This window comes from Copidosoma floridanum, unplaced genomic scaffold (genome assembly GCF_036245765.1).
Source record: "Copidosoma floridanum isolate Cflo_tuat_1 unplaced genomic scaffold, Cflo_Japanese_pri ptg000013l, whole genome shotgun sequence".
NCBI lineage: Eukaryota > Metazoa > Arthropoda > Insecta > Hymenoptera > Encyrtidae > Copidosoma > Copidosoma floridanum.
In genome coordinates, this window is record NW_028321890.1 from 24,050,187 (window position 1) to 24,068,561 (window position 18,375).

Consider the following 18,375-nt stretch of genomic DNA (forward strand, 5'->3'; position numbering starts at 1 on the left):
TGAGTTGTGGAAAAAGTTACAGATTTGTAGAGGAGCTAATAATATTTAAAAGTCCTCAATCAATGCTTTTTTCTCTAATATTCAGAAACAGTATAAATAATAATAAATGAAGAAATATCAAACGGCTACATCCCTTGTTTGCCACAAATAGAGACAAGAGCACACAAATATCTGTTACTTGCATCACACTTTTTTTTGGGTTTTACATTATTTCTTTACAGAGAAATGAATTTACGAAATAAAAATACACAATATCAGTATGATTTATATCCATAAAAATCGTGACGCTTATAGAGAAAGATCTCCTTTTTTCATGCGGATAAAAGCAATATGCCGCTATAAATTATGTGCCAGTGCTGCTAATCGAGTCGACATAAACGTCAAATAAATTTCCCAGGCGTGCAAAGGGTGCTCACTGAGGCGGTGATGGAGACGCGTAGACGACATGCTGGCCCGTGATGAGAAATCGTCGCAGATTCGGGGTAACTGAAACAATGGCGAGGGGGCATATAAAAAAAAAGAAAAGGATGGTATGGTTATTGCTGGTATATTGTATTGGAGAAAGGGGAAGCTCCCCACCCTGGCATGGACAAAGTCTCGCGGGACCAGATGTCACACGCCAATGACAGTCATCGTTGCGCGACTTTCTCCCCCACATGCTTACTTATAGATAAACGTGCTAGGGGAATGATAATTCCAGCAAAGTGTCGGGGGTGCAAAGCAACCCTTGAAGCAGCACAGATTGTGGGAGTGAGAAACAAAATGGGTATATGTGCCGAGAGCAAAAGAGTCGTCGGAGCTCCTAATGAGGGGGTTGTAAGAGGGTATTGCTTTCACCGTCGGGGCTGCCTCGATCTTAAGCAGGTTAGGCTCAATTTCCTGTTGCTCCACTTGGGGGAGTAGAGAAATTCGATTTGGCTTTCTAGTTCATCCCTCGCGGCTCTGAGTTCTCTGACGGATATCTCCGTTGAGGTGGTTGTACCGGGTACACGAGGGTGTATGCCCCAGAACAGCTATATGCTTTTGTGGACTACCGAAGGTATGTTTTTTTTTCTATCGATACTGCGAAACTAGTATTCTTCTTCACATCCGCTGGCTCACTTTTCTCGGTGTTAGTCGATGCATCCCTTTTTTTTCCTGCTTGGCCTCGTTTTCCTGGTCCATCCCTTTTCCTTCTTTCTTTTAGTCCATGTAAGTCAGAAACAGATAACATATTTTACAGGCCCAGAAACGACAGCACTCGAAAGTTTTTGTATCAGTTTTCTATCGGTGCGGAACGCGATGTGTCGAATTACATTTTAGACTAGGTGAATCGGAAACTTTGCAATAAATCGATGTATTGTTGTGCAACTTATGGCCAATAACCCTTTCATTGATATAAATAATCGAGTTATAAAGTATAACTAACTTTAACTACTACATCCTTGGGTTGTTCTGACAGTATCTAAGCTCAAGTGGTATAAAATATATCTTACCACACCTGGTAATTTTATAAATAAACGTAAAAATTATTTTGTTAATACGAAATTGTTTTTACGCTGATTAAAAGAGATGCTTAGCAAAAGTTAATACAAAGTACCAATTCAAAAAACTTTATAGTAACGAGCAAAAAATGGCAACGGTTAAAATGTAATATCTGCTCTTTATCTAAAGTGAAAATGTCAATTGTGTAAATAAAATTTATAAATATATTAATTAAAGTTTAAACTCAAGAATGGCTTCATTCACATTAGGTTCTTTTATTTTTTAGTTACAGCTGTCTCAATAATTTTCAAACTACAATAAAAATAATCTTAAATCACAAAATAGTTGGCTGAAACCTGTCTAATGATTAAATTTTTTTACAGTCAAATCAAAATCTTCAGGATGTTGAGAGTGTAGGTAATAGATATTTCCACGACAACCGTATAAGAAATTACTTATTGACAGACATAAAAAACTTATTATTTTAAATGTGGCGGTAAGAAAATCAATATTCATTAAATCAATGAATGCGATACATGTATGCCCTTTAGTAGGTACTGAAAAACAACTAGAAAATAGTCGAAAACATCGATATTTAATCCTAAAGAAAGCAAAAATTCAATACCACGTAATAGTGGTATTTTATCAGTGACGTAATAACGCAAACGTCACGCACTATCACTTGATATATATCTTAACTTAGAAGATAATCACGCATATTGGTCGGTACCACTGGATGTATGTAGAAATTGAGAGAACCTCCGCTGCTCAACTGCAGCGCTGAAAGAAAAAGAGTCGACTCCTTTCCAAATATTCCAGCTGCGTATTGGTCCCACGATTGCCAGGGGCGAGAGTATACGTCTCCATCCCACATCATTCCCCGTCTCTTTTTTATCGAGATTTTTTCTTGACATATCGGGCCACCCCGTACATAGGGAACTGTAATACTTATGTGCTCTGAAAACGCCTGTGTACGCCTTATACATATCATATTTGAGGAATAAAAAGGCTATACGATATTGGATCTTTTGACATTCGAACATAAACCCTGGGAAATATCAAAATATTATAACATTCAACATGAGCTTAGTTCATCAATGTTATTGTTGGTGGAATTTTTTTATTTTTTATTTATTTTGTGCTACATTTTTTGTTGGTTAATTTATGTAATTCATGGGTCACCACCCCCATTCGAAAATTCCCCAAAAAATAGTAGGCTTAGAGAATTTTCCGTGAAACTCTTGAGGTTTCCATCAGCAAAATGAACGAGATCAAACAGGTATTCTCATTTTCCCTTCCTTTTCCCTATCAGCTTTAGAAATCCATTCGATCGGATACCTCTTGACATGGAACGCATATCACCGCAATGCGCATAAAATTTCGAGCTGCTGCACGTACCACCACGTGGATCTCATCCCAGCGGAGAAAAAGGTTCGTAGCAGGGGTGTAGTTTTCTGTATTCCTATCGCAGAGATTTCATCGATCTTACCTTTGCGTGGCTCTAGGAGCGTCAGCTTTCATCTTTATGTTAGTTTTACAAATTTATCTTGTACATATTTTATTCGATATGAGCATTAAAATAAATCAAATAAGTACAATGGAAAACTGCTATGAGTACAAAGCTTACAATGATTTGAATCATCTTAATGTAATCCACACTTTGTTTGCATCTCATCACCAAAATCATCAAGTTAATTTGCTGTTTAAGTTAGTTTTGGTAAGTAGACTTGTGATAGTCTTGTTACTAATGAATAATGTATAGGATTGTGAATGAAACTGCCAAACTGCCAAACTAAACAATCGAAAATGAAGAGTCCGTATTTTAAACTTTTACCTTGTATTTAGCAAACACAGGTGAAGAACCGTTGACCGAGTTGAAACACGTACCTAGTACTTGGCCTGCGGATCGAAAGTAAAAGTGAGCCGCAGTACGATGACGAGCGGAAAAAAAGAGAAAATTTCATTCTCGGCGTAGTACCATCTCTGGGGTATTATTCATGGGTATCACTTAGGAGACGGCGAACTTAAATACCAGTAACTTATTCATGACGGCTAAATTACGACGGCCGGAGAGCGGGTACGAATGGCCATCCCATGGGACCGGAGAGGCGGTCGAGGGGACACGCAGTAGAATAGCTTTCACGAGAATAGGAGAGTGTGCATGCCCGTGCATTCACTTATCATGGATGAGGCGATTCTTACGAAGACTACGGCTAATTGGTGATCAAATGAGATAACTATTGATTCACCATCATCAATTTTTCATGCCATCCGTTTTTTGTCTCTCTACCTTTTTCATTCTTTTGTGGTTTCTTGACATTACTTTTTGAATTTCTTAAATATTACTGTACGTATGATGCAAGATATGTAAATTTTTGAAAGATACGAAAAGTACCATTATTTACTTACTTTATTTTTATTACTGTTACTTTATTCTTGAATGTTTTAGACACTTGTACTTAATGTCACAAATGCGTACTACTTATATGCTGTATTTATATATATATAAGCTAGGAGTTCTCAGTCCCAATCAAAGGGCTCTGTCTTACTCTTTTAGTTATTATTCTCATCTCTAATTTGCTTTGCAAGTTTTGATTTGTCTTTGTAACTTTGTAATCGTCTCTAATTTTCAAACAAGACTTGAAATTGTTTCGCAATTAGATGTACACCTTCAAAAAACGTCAGCTCGTGCTTTTGCATTCCGAAACTTGACTATGTTATTTCAACTCAATTAAAACTGACTGCAAAGTCGTACAAAAAACTTGGATCGAACAATACCTTTCAATTAAATCGAACATTTGTAAAGCTCGTGTTTCTGCAAACCTGTAAAATCGTCCATCATTCACCGTAAGCCGTAGTAAAATTGACGAAGCAACGAAAAGTGGAATTAAAGAACCGACACGAGTGATCGAGCAATATCCCTCCATAAACTTGCTTCCTCTACCATGTACATAGCTATAAAACACGTTTGTAGGACCCGAATTCCGTTGGTTCTCCAAACAGGCTAATTGGCCTGGGCGTTTACATTCTTTGTTCGCGCTGGCGTTAACGAATAGCTTTCATGGAGAAAAAAATAGCAGGGCGGAGGAGGCGAGCCTATACGTGGCCATTAAAACTCGTTGATGAAGCACTCGTCAGCACACACACACGCACGGGAAAAATAAAGAGCCCAGCGAGCGCTCGTTGTTTCAAGCAAGTGGCCACTTACAAAGTTTTAATCACTGCCCCAACCCCACCGCTCGGTGAGCTCACCTCTCGTTAACCCCTCCTTGTGGCCGATCCCTCAAGTTCTCTAAGTTGTCCCAAGTCCATTTTACAGGCTCGTAGAGCTCAGCTCTGGGGCTAAAATTGACTCTGCGGTTTTCATCGAATGGATGGGCAGTCGCCGGTGCCGCTTCGATATTATTGTGACCCGTTGATTGCTTTTCGAGTTATAGATCGGTCTACATGTCGCTTTGAGAGATTTGCCTTTGAGCCAACTGTGGCGCGCTCGCTCGAGCTTTGCGGACCTGTTTTGTGTATATGCATGGTTTATTGCACATCCCTGTAGCGTAGAGATGGTGACTTTAATTTGCTCGAGGGATTAAACGTTGCGGTACCAGGAGACAGCTGCTTTGACGTTAAATATTGGGCGGTACTATCGAAGAGCGGAAGAACGACGATGGTGAAAACTACATTGGCCACGATAATATTGGTCAAACTGGAATTTTGAGGCGACAAATTTTTCTTATCAGTGGAGAGAAAGTTTATTGATGTGCGTGTTTGGTCCTTCGACCGTATAACACATAGGCAGACGCAGTTTTTAGAAAAATCTGGCTATTTCTCAGGAGTGCCATATATTATATTCGTACCGGAGCAAAATATGTGACCTACTCATAAATGTATGTCTACTAGTTAATACGTAGTACTGTAAAAGAAATTTCCGTCATAACACATTTTTCGACATGATTGATGACATTGTACTACAAGAAAATGGTTAACATTTGGTAAGGTTTCATTTAAAAAGAAATAGTTACCTAGAGTTCGTGATTTAACAATTTTGAATCGTGCTAAAAGACGTTTATTAATATGGTTTAACCAACTATTAGAAATATTCATGTAACATGACATTTTCTTTCGTTCGAGAATTTACTTTACTGTTTACCGTATTTGACTTTCCATCGTTTTCTTTACTATAACTGTTCAGAGAGCCAACGCTATTTGAACAAAGTTCCGCTCGTATGGTTTTGCGTTGTACGCTCTATTATTATGCTCTACTCTGCAAAGCAACGAATCAGTCGGTCAAAACAACTGCGTCCAAAGAGTAAACACGCCTGTCATAAAGAAGTTATTGCTCTGCTTGGTAGCCCCATGATCAATAAAATCTTTCGAAATTTTTCTAAAAATTATTAGATGTACATCTGCTATTTTTCCATCATTTTTCTCCCACTATTTCCTACACATACTTTAAAGAGCCCCAAAGAGATAATTCATTGGAGTAATATTTTCCCACAGCACCAATACTAGCGTTCAGGGCCAATCCATTTCAACCATCATAAAAGTAAATACCTGACACTCCAAAGGAACAAGTCATCTTTACTAAATCTTTATATAATCGTGTTAAAACATAACTTCTTCGTAATATCATAAGTTTTCTTCTAAGAAGTCAAAAAATAGTTGAATATAGCATTAAAAATTGGTTAAATACCAAAGTAGTTCAACGTCAACGTCACATATACGATGCATATCTTCCGACTCGCGTTGCTACGCTTATAGCCATCCCAGCCCAAATAGCCCAACTATTGTAACGAGAAACAAACAGTGAAAAAACAGATTTTAGAAATAAAAAGCAGGTAAGTCGTCCAAGCACCAGGTGGTGCGAAAGATCTCTTGGACGTTATTTTTTAGCAAAGTAAGAGTAGAGGCATGTCGAGAGAGGAGAGTCGATAAGAAAATATTATCACCGCAAGGGGAAGTGGGAAAAAGAGGACCCTCTATACACTCGTCTGTGCATAAACGAGGGCGATCTTTTGAGAGAAAGTGCGAAGAGAGCAGTTGCGCAGCTCACTCTTTGCGACCCTCCCTGCACGTACAAGTGTATGGGTGAGAGGGAAGTATAGCCCGTGCGCCCAGGGAGAAACGCACTGCTTGAGCAGGAGAAAAGCAGCCCCTCGTGATTCCAACTGGGACTTTGCTTCTTTTTTTTTTTATTTTCGTCTCCCAATGGGCAAACTCTCGCTACGACGAGGCCGACCACTTCCCGAAAAGAAGGTCAACTTGTACAGCCCCTCTTTCAAGGTTGTTGTACAGCTCTCCTCTGATCATTCTCGTTTTGCAATTCAACGTACGACCCCCAGGTCTCGCGTACATAAAAAAGATACACGCACGCTACTATCGAGGCTCTCCACCCCCATAAAATATTGAAAGAGCACTTTTAATCCCAAACACTCGTTTTCAATAAAAATAATTGCGCTGGAGCCCAACTGTCCGAAGGGTACTCTCGAGCCGGATGGAATTTTCAAAGTTAAAAACAACCCCCCCTCCGTCACGAAGATACCTTCACATATACCATGGGGGGAAGAAAAACAAACGAACTCTGAGGGCGCGGTGTTGTAAAAAACCTTTTCGCTGACGTCGTTGACCGACATTGCGTTTCCCTGTGTGTCCCTATACGCGGAGCACTTTGCGAGAGATCCCTCTCGATCCCTCAAAGCGGAAAAAGCTGTATACACGGTGTATGCACCAAAGCCAGTGCTGACGGGACCAAACGCTACGAGTAACGCTTCTCCTACGCCACACCCACACGCACTGCACTATCTCATGGACCACTATCGGAAGAGACACTCCAACAGAGATGGAATTGCCACGTTATACGCGCGTGTCTTTGAGCCGATGTCTATTGACTATCCTCGACTGCACCCTCCTGTGTTTTCTCACGCAACTTTGTAAGCTAACAGTGCGTAGGATCAGGGGTATATTGGCGGCCGTCACGGACGCACGAGCCGAATAGTAGCGGACCCGACTCGCCAGCCCATTGTTGGCATGGCTGGAGCCGGACCCACGGCTTGACTCATTATACTTCCCCCCTTTTCCCTCACAGGTGAGCCAGGGAGAGCTGCTGGCTGCACTCATCGTTTAGGTATCCGGTGTACAAAGCCACTGCTCGCTGTATATAGGGCTTCGGGAGAATCAGGACTCCCCCCCCCCCCGGCTGTCTCGTTGGCCGAGTTGCGCACCCGCGGATATCGAGTGCGTCGGATAAACAGATTATTCTACGTACGGGTGCGCATAAGCAGGCTGAGCTCTCTCTCTCTCTCTTGGGCGCTGTGTGCGTGTGTTGGGACTGAAATTGGGGTAACGAGGCGACTGACTGGGGATCCTCTTTCTCCTTTCTCAGCTTGGCACACGGAGAGATGACGGCTTCATCCCGCGCGTTTGAGGTCTTGAGCGCAGCCGATTATTTCGGTGTCGTTTGCGGCAAATAATACTTTTATTCTTCATTTTCCTCGATGAAATCTTTGTAGGTACACACACGGGTGGTTTGTAGCGATATTTTTGTTTTTTGCGCACGTGCTTCCACACGATGGCTCTCGACTTGTTTTCCCGCTGGATAAATCGATGATCCTCGGATGCGGGAGCGCACCTGCGCGAAATTCGTTCCCGTGATCTTTCACACCTTTCCTCTCGGCTCGTGCGATATTATAACACTGGAGGGCCATTAGCTCTCGTCTACTCACAAAAACATCGCTTAAGCGTAAAAAACGCGCTGTAATTACCTCATGTCTACTATGGAAAAATAAAACAACATCTGAATTACACTGACATACGCTTCTTCACTGTTATTCCAAGCGTGTTAAAGTACACGTTTAAAGTGTGTAGTTGAAATTTTTGTTTTTTATAAAACACATTGTTGGTAAAGTGGATAATAATTTTAAGGACAACCAAAGCTATGGTGCACCAAGTGGTTAACCAGTGTTCCATTAAATTGGATAATTTTTAATGGGAAAAATCAATGGAAGAAAGCTGTGGAGTTAAAAAACTTGGCTGTCACAGATTTCACATGTATAAAAGTATATAAAATCTGTGACAGAAACGTTTTACTCTCTACAGCCTTCTTATATCAATCGTTCAAGAAAAAAATTATTTAGTTTAATTAAGTAGGTGAACTAGTTTACGAAGCATCTATTTGGTTGTTCTTGAAACGTTTACCAAGACTACTATAAAGCATTATACAAAAAACGGAAATTTCGACTACACGCTTGAAACGCATACTTTAACACACTTGGATTTTACAGTGTTTTGGGTCTTTTTGACAATGTATTCACAATTTTGTCTTTTTCTGTTGCGTGAATTGTGCATCGTTTTAGAAACAACATAACAATAGTTTGCACAAAAAAAGGAAATAGATCGGTCATTTTAATTCTTGTGACTTATTATGTTATACTTTAGGTGAAAGTAAATAAATCTCGGTGCAACTGTTACATCTTGAAATTTTTGCACAAATGATTATCTTGAGATTGTGGTTTCGTAATCGCACGATTACATTAATCAATTTAACTACTTGTGGTCGAGTTATTACGTTGTTTGACCTTTACAACATCTTATTTTCCAATGACCTTTTAATTGCGGTGGTTGAAGTGAATAACCTTAAGAATTTTTAGACCGAAACTTTGATAGAGTGAACTTTGCGGGCAACGCGAGCCCCCGGCTCGAAATTCGAGATAACATTAGGCTTGGGGGATCAGGAGCACCAAGGCATGAGCTTGGCGCATAGTTTCATGCATAAACTTAGTTTTAAAGTTAGTAAGTAAAGTGTATACGTACGCGTCGCGTTGGTGACACAATTGAAAACTAGTACGGAATCCAATAGAATCTCTCTCGTCCTTTACTGTACAACTTTGACAAATTCTTATCTGATAATTTTTGCACACCTTCTGTGACGAAAGTGTTCACCAGCAAAAAGTTATTACTACGTGCACCGGCTCTCATTTACGTACCGTAGACTTGGGCACGTATATCGACCAAGCGCCAGAGGCTTTGTCTCTCCTCCCCTCTCTTTCTCTCTGCAGCCCTGATTAGTCTGTCAACGCGACTAACAATACAATGATGGATGGCAAGCACTAGCAGAATCAACCTATGCAAATTACAAAGGCTCGTTCGCATTTTTTAGTCAATCGTCGAGTTTCTTGTAGTACATCATGAGAAAAATCTTAGCAGCTGAAAAATTGCGTGTGTACACGCCTTTGTTTCGTGCAACTTATTCATCAAGTTAACGAGATTTCGGTACAAATCATACAGTAGAATACATCAGAAATCAGGCAGCTTTGACTATTTTTTTTTACCTCCAGTCTTTCCTAATAGATGAAATTCGGATACCAAAGTCCATTGCAACAGTTACTATACATGTCAGGTCCTTTTTCGACTAAACAGCTTGTATTACACATGTTGACTCCTCGTCGCAAAGACTTACACAAAGATTTTCAACTAAAAAAGGTATCTGCATGCAGCACAAAAGTGTTACTACTTATAAAAAAAAAAATATCATCAAAAAATGATGCACATAACGGTAAAGATGGTAGAGATGGAAATTGGGGGAAAAACCATTATCGATTGGTCGAACAACTCCGAAGTAGGTCAAAAACCAACAGAAGGGACTGTTGCCTGTTATTTCACAGAGCAGCGCGTCTGAATTAAAATACCGCTGATACCCAACAGCAGAGCTTATTCTTTCCCTCCGTCACAATCACAACTGACCAAGATATCGTGTATTGTAGGGCCATCCAGGTTTTAGCAGAGACTCCACTGGTCGGTTGTCGACCGCCTCTTTTCATTTGCAAACATCCTAGCCCAGCGACAGGTGACTGCCCCGTCCACCCTGCCGATCGATAAAGCACCTCAACCCTTTTCAGGCACGGGCTCTGGTGGTAATATTGGAGTTGGTACACACGACGTCGAGGGGCTGTGCCAGGGTTAATCAAAAATATCCGGTCGATCAGGCTTGTTCCTTGCGATTCGCGTAACGGGATTTTCGGTGTCGTTTGTTTTATTTAAATTCGTTTATTCGAAACTGTGGCTGCTGTCAGAGCTTTTTTTCGCGACGGAATTACTTATTTTCCATTTCTCATGGAGGAGTGTATAATGTATTCACGCAGGCGGACAATAAATGTAGTATTAGGGGTGTTTTCCATTGCTTCGAGGGGTCGGGGTAGTACAGAGAATCACCTCTGCGTGTTCGAACATTTCCACGCTCGCTCGCAAGTTTTTTCACGCCTTTCTCTTGTACATTGGTATTCCGATACTTTGTTGGCAATAGTTTATTTCCCGATCTGCCGGAAAGTCTTGTAACTTGCTTTCGAAGTTTGCGAGTGCAGTTTCGTAGCAATGCAACACAGAATCGATGAGTTTTTTCTCACGTAGCCAAGAGAGTTTTATTGAAAACGAAAAGAAACATGTTTTTTCCGTGAAAATATTTTTGGTTGACGAGTATAACTTTGTGTAGTTTTTCGTATGGTAAATGGTATTACTAAAATTTTATGTACGAATGGGGTAGCAAATATGATATTGGAACAAAAACAATTGTAATACAAATACCCATACCCCACAGATACAAGAAAATTCTTACATCTCTATATTAAATACAAACGTGAAACTTAATATCAAGTTTTTAAAATATGTAACTACAAGGGACATTATGTACATATTTGACTCTAAGGTATCGTACGCCAAGTTGCCTATAACGTGGTTTCTCGTACTCACTCAAATTGAACTGATTCTTGAACAAGACATACGCAGTTTAATGTGTTAATACCCAAAATCAGTAATGGCAATTTTTTTCGAAAAATCTTTAGAGAGTTCAAAGTCCAAATATGCAAATATTTCTAACTTAATACTCAAGCAATCTGTAACATATTAATCTTGTCTGATAATTTTTTAAAAGTAACAGCTCTATAAATAACAAAAAGTATGTCAAAAATGATCCATAGATCTATATATACTCATAACTGTAACAGTTAACAATCCAAGAAATTATTTCTGTGCACTCTAAGAATAAACAGTTAATCAGCGGATGTTGGAACAGATATTATTTCTCTGACAACAGCAGGTTCGGAGCAGCTTCCCGCAGTGACAATCACGTCTGTGTTTTTGATAATCAGTTTGCCGCTGCCGTCGCTGTCTATCGCTGTACGGACGGGCCGCATAGGTTAATTGAAAACGACGAAAGTCAATTATTCGCATCAATCAAACCAACGTTTGAATTATCATTATCAAATACACAATCCCTGATATCTCATTGTTGTTTGAGCATTTGAACGTAAATCAACTCCCGTGCATTTTCAATTTGAATCGCCCGGCAAACGTCCGTCTGACTAAATCCTGATATCATCTACTGAAATTCTTGCACTGTGAGCCATTTAGGGTAAAAAATTGATTATTTACCACCTAACCATTAAATCGTGTACTACAACTTCGTTTTGAACCATTGATGATCTATTTGAAGTATAAGACAATACGAGCTACAGTTGTTGAGAGGGTTGCCACGGGTACTATTGAGTTTTAATCTAAAATTACACAGATGCGCTTGTCGAAACACCGTATCAATCATTAGTCAAAAAATTATTTCATTCGAGTGTCTTTCGCTACAGTGGAGCCGTATAGCTCTTTAACCTATATAATATCAACATGTTTGTTGTACAATACTGTCGTAGAGGCGAAAACTAAATGAAACATTCGAAAAAAATTTCATCTAGATGAGACAAACGTAATTTTTTGTAAATCACTTTGTTCCTTCCAAAGTTTTATACAAGAGGTTTCACTTACAAAACAACAGAATCATTGCTTTTGTTATGCGTAGGTAATTTCAAAATACCAGCTACGATAATAAAAAGCAACGCCGAGAATTCCTCGCGTGCAAAAATAACGCATGTACAGTGAACGCTTTTATGGCTGGAGCGTTGACGATGCTGATGAAAAAGAATCGCCATGGGATACCCAGCTGAATCAAATTGACGCACAGCGTAGCGTCTTTGGTAATGCCCATGCTTCCAACGGTTCGCTCATCATGCAACGAACCACGTGAAAGACTCGTAAAGCTCAAAGGATAAAAGTGAGACGATACTTTGTGCACACATCGTTTCGTAATACCCATCCTCGTAGCCATCGTAAAATATATTTTCCAAGAGCTGCTCGTCGACCAGTTAACGAGTATCAAAGTGAGAAATATGTGCGCAACGTGAATGCTGGAAAAATGTAAGGAGCAATAATAACAAGAATACAATCAAAAATACATATTTCAAGCCTGAAGATCAATAGAATCGATCAAGTTGGTTGCATTAGCTTACGCATATATAAAAGAAGGAAAATGCCTCTAGGGTATTTCGAGCAACTTTCTTGTGTGCATTACTGGGGGTGCAATTGGCATGAGCTCAAGGTACATGTTAAAGCTTCGTGTACTATAAGCTCAGATAAATGAAAAGATGAGAGGAAATGAGAAACGCGTTTATTCGTCGTTTCCTCTATGCTTCTACTCCCTTTTCCTTTGTATCTGCTTATCATGGTGAGCGAAGCTTCTACAGCATAACTTGTGTGTCCTGCCATCGGTTCCCACGATCCTTTTGCTGTAAATACAAAGTGCTGGTCTAGGCTACTTGGTACCGTGCAGTCAAGCGTAAGTGTACCTGCACTGAGATGATGGTACGTGCCACATTGTTAGCACACGCTTCGACATCTAGCACGTGACTACTGCAATGCCAAACTAATTCCCATTGGCTTCCTCATCGGCAAATTAATGTTAGTAAAAACTGTATGTTACTTGTGCTCCCTTATTTTGTTTTTGTTTGACGAAACTTGGAAAATCAAAATTGGCGCAGGGCTCGCGTAAACAAATACACAGGCCAGAGAAACGTACTCCAAATAGATTTAGTCGAAACTTAAACTCGAGTAAGCTATTCTAGAAAAAAATGCACTTCAAGGGGCTCCCTCTCTTTCACTTCCCTGTTACGAATGCAGAAGTTTTAATTGAACGAATTTTTTTTTTCCTTCCTCGAGGATAAAAATAGTTAAAATGTTGTTGAGTCAATTTTGTCGTATTTGCATGATTTTAGTGTTTGCATTAAATTAAGCATCTATGCCGAAAAGCACGAAATATTTAATCCCCAACGATGATGCTCGTTTTATAAATAATTGTCCAATTGAACGAAACAACAAAGTTTAATAGGATGAATTAAAAAAATTTTGATTATTACCCTCAAAGTTGGCTCGCAAAACGTATTTACGAATCTGTGCACTGCAGCCATGAATCAGTTTCAAGCAGTAGCATCTGTTTCTCGAGAAAGAGGAAAGACAAAAAAGAAAGGAAACTCTCCTACGGAAAGTTGGAAGAAAACAAAACGGATCGGAAAGAAAAAACGAAAGCTCGAGCGCGCCAAAGGAGAAAGGGGATCAGCGACGAGCTACCCGAGCCGGTGTTTCGAGCGTGAAATTAGCAGAGCCAAAGGAGTCCTCGGAGTTCTCTTGCCATCGTAGGTCAGCCGTTGTTTTAGTTCCTCTCGACGACGATGCCTCTCTCTTCGTTGGCTTGATTTCCTACCTTATTTTCGCTCTTTTGATTATCTCGTCGTTTATTTCAATGAATTTTTTCTTCCTTCATTGACTCCAAAGTGCATGAATAAAACAAGGCAAATAAGCTTCAATGGTATTGAAATATGCATCGCAATTTCTAAGCTAAAGCTCAATAGAGCCAATTACACTGAGCTTCGCTGTTTACTGGATTTATTATTAAAGCATCGTCAGTTTCATTGCAAGAATCGAATGAATAATTGAGCTCTTCCTGAATAGGAATCCTGATTCGGTTACACGTGTATATTCCAGGTTCCATAGAGTGTATTAAGTTTTGTATAATTCGTGATTCTTTGAATCCAATGAGTTCATGCGTTACGATAAAAAATACCAATTTTCCATGTATTTTTTTTATATATATAAACCCACTCCCAAAATAAAAAAAAAAAACCTCCAGTATAGCACGACAATCCCGTGATCCCATTAGACCCCTGAATTTCCCAGCTCACCGCACAGCGGCTCATCCCCCATTTCCTCGTACGTTAAAAACTTTTCCGTCCGCCCGAAGCCGCATGCTAATACCAATGATAGCAACAGCAATAACGAAAAGCAGCGGCGTAATCACGACTATAATCATTACGGCAAACAGGAGAAAGGCGAGGGCGGAATCATGGGGAGACGCAATAATCCGGCCGCACGAGGGGGTGTGTTCATTAATTAAAAAGCCAAGCGGGGGCGCGAAAAATCTTCCTCTCCGCGTCCACGTCCTCGGTTGCATGTGTACATCTTTGCGCTTATTTTTTGCGCGCTCTCGTACGTTTTCCAACGGTTTTTATTAAAACGCGCGAGGAAGGGAGAGAAGCGAGGGATGCCGAATAAAAAAGTAAATTGCTGCCAAGGTCTGGGCAGGGCCTATACGTTACAGCCCTCGCAACCTGGTTTCCCAATTTTTTTTTTTTTTTTGGCACGTGCAACGCTATGAACTCGGATAATTGCTTTATTTTTCTTTTTAAGACTCGTACTCATCTGAATGTAGCATCGGCAGAGGCGAGAAGTCAAGTTGGCAAAAGTCATCGATCGGAGCTCTTCCGATGAGTAATTTAAAATGACTGGGTGAGTTCCTCCCCTCCATCACTTAGATGAAGTTCCACATATCAACTCATGTTTTTCACGGTTTAATGACTTAATTTTTACCGTCACAGTCAATAACAAAAAGTCTAGAAAAATATAACCAAATGTGTACGAAACTACTAGTCAGGGGTGTCGTTTCGCTGATTAAAATAAAGCTCTAAAACTGCACTTTGGTAGGACGAAGCGAAGCGCGTAGCGCCGCGCAAGCCACCCGCAAAACTTTCCACCCAATTTGTAACACACGTAGACATAAAATGAGCCCACCCCGCGGTATCGCCTCGACGAAACTTCTATACCCTTGCGCGCTCGACAAATCACAACAACAGCAGCAGCAGCAGAACCAGCAAACGGGACATGGGTAGGAGGGTGCGGGGGTGGCCAACATTTCGGACCATTTGGATCCCAATGATATCACATCCCACGGACGCGTCTTGCGAATCAGCGCATACACCTACCACGCACCGATGACTCCTGAAATAATCGCTTTCGACGCTACACAGCTCTCTCGCCGCAGTTTCTACCCTGTCACCCCCCACCCCCCGGATGATATCGCCGAGCTCGTGTATACACATTTGCACGCTTACGGACACTGGGCCGCTTGCTCCAATTAACTTTTCGCCACTAATTTATGCGGTAGTTCCGCGACATCCAGAGACAGAGGCTGCGGACCAGGCATCGCCTGCTGCCGGATTTCCGACTCCAGTGGCTCGTGCGAGGGCTGACAATGACCAGCCGTACGTGTTACGGCTTGGTGGATCATACGTGGATACCACGCCGGGGTGTCGCACTTTTTTATTTTGCTCATCACGCGAGTGTTGTGCAGTTGACGCCTGGCGAGTTTTGTGGCTGAACTTCCCTGGCACATGCGACTTGCGCTACAAAAGGACTTGCTTGCGAGTACATCTCGCTCTGTCCACACCTACCATTGTACAAGGTAGTCCTCGGTCCAAGACTGAGAATTCATTTGGTTTGGTGGACGCTTTCTTTACGTATCGCTGTTGGTTCTTCGAGCGAATAAAGTCGGGCGATGCAGAGTTTCCTCGACTGAGAAAAGTTGATGAATTTTTCCTCAATGCATACAAAAGCTCGACTCGCTTCGTGGGACACTTTCTTAGGCTATACTTTACTCATCTCAATGAAAAATTTATCATGTTTCATCCTCGAATAATAAAGGAGAATCCGCTCCGCAATATTATCCGTTTTATGTATTCCTGCGCGTGGACCGTATATTATTCACGATGAATAAATTTCTTTGTGTGGTAAAATTTGCTCCAGCAGTATATTTTTCCCGATTATCTTTGCAATTGGACGAGATGTAAGATCTAATTTTATATTTCACGATGAGTTGTTATTATTATATCCTTTTCTCTCGAGCAAAGTCTACGACTCAACGCTCGTGCCATAGAGGCCAGAAAGAAAGAGCGAGCAAACCGCATTGGGATCTAAATGACTGGAATCTTCAAGGACACCAGACACTTGGAACTCGAACGTAACGTATACCAACCAAGTATCTCCAGCGTCCGAACCCAAAATCCAATCAGAGAAGGTTTTCATTAAAATCATCGAATAAAGTAACACCTCCCGCACAACCGCGTCCACGACACCAGATGCACATACTTGTGGTATAGGAAAGCTATCTCCGGGTGGTCTTTTCCCCGGTAGCACACTTGGCACAAACTCCCCCAAGTTATAAGGAGCCACGGAGATGCTACAGATGCAGCGGAGAAAGCTTTTGGGCCCACCCCCTAACTGGCTCCCCTTTCCTTTTGACTCCTCATCTTGAATTCGCTTAAGCGTTTAAGTTTACGGTAATGGTGGCCCATCCCTTCCTACTCCTGGCATTGTAACATTCCGATACTCAGCCACTGCATCCTCATTAATATGCATGGCCTCGTCCCCTGTCCTCCCCCTCCCCGCAGACTCTCTCGCACAAACTCCCGTGAATGCTTGTACGTGTGGCATTGTAGACACGTGTGTTTGGCCCGTTATAGGGCCATGCAGCGTCGAACTTTGCCTAATAGGGAAAAGTGGGAGAAGAGGCGGGGAGTGCTACTGGCGCCAAATGTTGTTTCCTGTCGGGACAAATAAATTCACGGGGCCTCTCTTTGTGGTTTAGCCGCGTTCGAGGAGACGAGAGCCCTGGTGGTCGGGTGTAGGCTATTTGGGCTGCCCCGTGGCTGCTCGTTTAGTTTTCGTACAGCTATATTTACCCCCCAATGTATGCACGTGTGCCTCATCCTGTCTATCTGACGATGCTACGATCCAAACTTTGATCCCTGGTGCGAGCCACTTCCCACTGGTATGGATTATGGGTTATACATATTGGTAGAGGGTGATGGAGGAAGTTGGCTCGACAGATACTTTCGATTTCTCAATAAATTGGAGTTTTTCTTATGATTCCATATTAATTATTTATATATCCTTACGATGCAACGAAAAAATTTTCACTGCTTTTTGAGAGAAAAACTGTGTTGATACGTCTCTTTTCTTATTGCAAAATCGCTAGGATGACTAAAAATTAACTTGGAGCTTCGTTACATGCAGGTCTTTGGTAGAACTAACGAGCAGGGGCATTAAGAGCAGTCAAATTCTAATTTCACCTCGCAGCCAACTAACGTCAAATTAACAAATTAACACGTTCAGCTTTTCACACATGCATGCTATCGAGCTTTTAGTGGACATACGCGTGTCCATTGACTTGCTTCCACGATCATACACTTAGTGTCCACGTTCGTGTGTAAGTCTACGTTTGGTGTCCGCATGGAAAGTAAATTTTATCAATATAATTCATTTTTTCTTCCCCAATCCATTACTTTCTCTCTTTCACATGTACCTATACTTGAAAGACAATTTGTTTTCGCTATTCTATGACTTCCACCGCCTTTGTCGCTAAACGCATCCATTGAATCCATGAGCTACGTGCCACATTGTCCGGTGAATGCATGCACGTGTTTCTATATGTAATGCTGTTCGTAGGCTGATGTATTTCTCAGATAATGTATGAATTCCGTGTGTAAATTATGGGGACTGAACGCTTGCTCACGTTGTGCCTAATTGTTTGTACGTGCTAATAGTTTCAAGAGGGCCTGTTTAAATAGGCTGTTTACAAATGGTGCGGGAGGAAAGTGGGGAGAAAAGAACATGTAGTGTGAAGGGTCACCAGCGTCCTTTATCAGCAGCACTGCTCTACGTCGCTGAAACAGCCATTCATCGTGGGCAAGATCTATGGCCTTTAAAAATCTATGA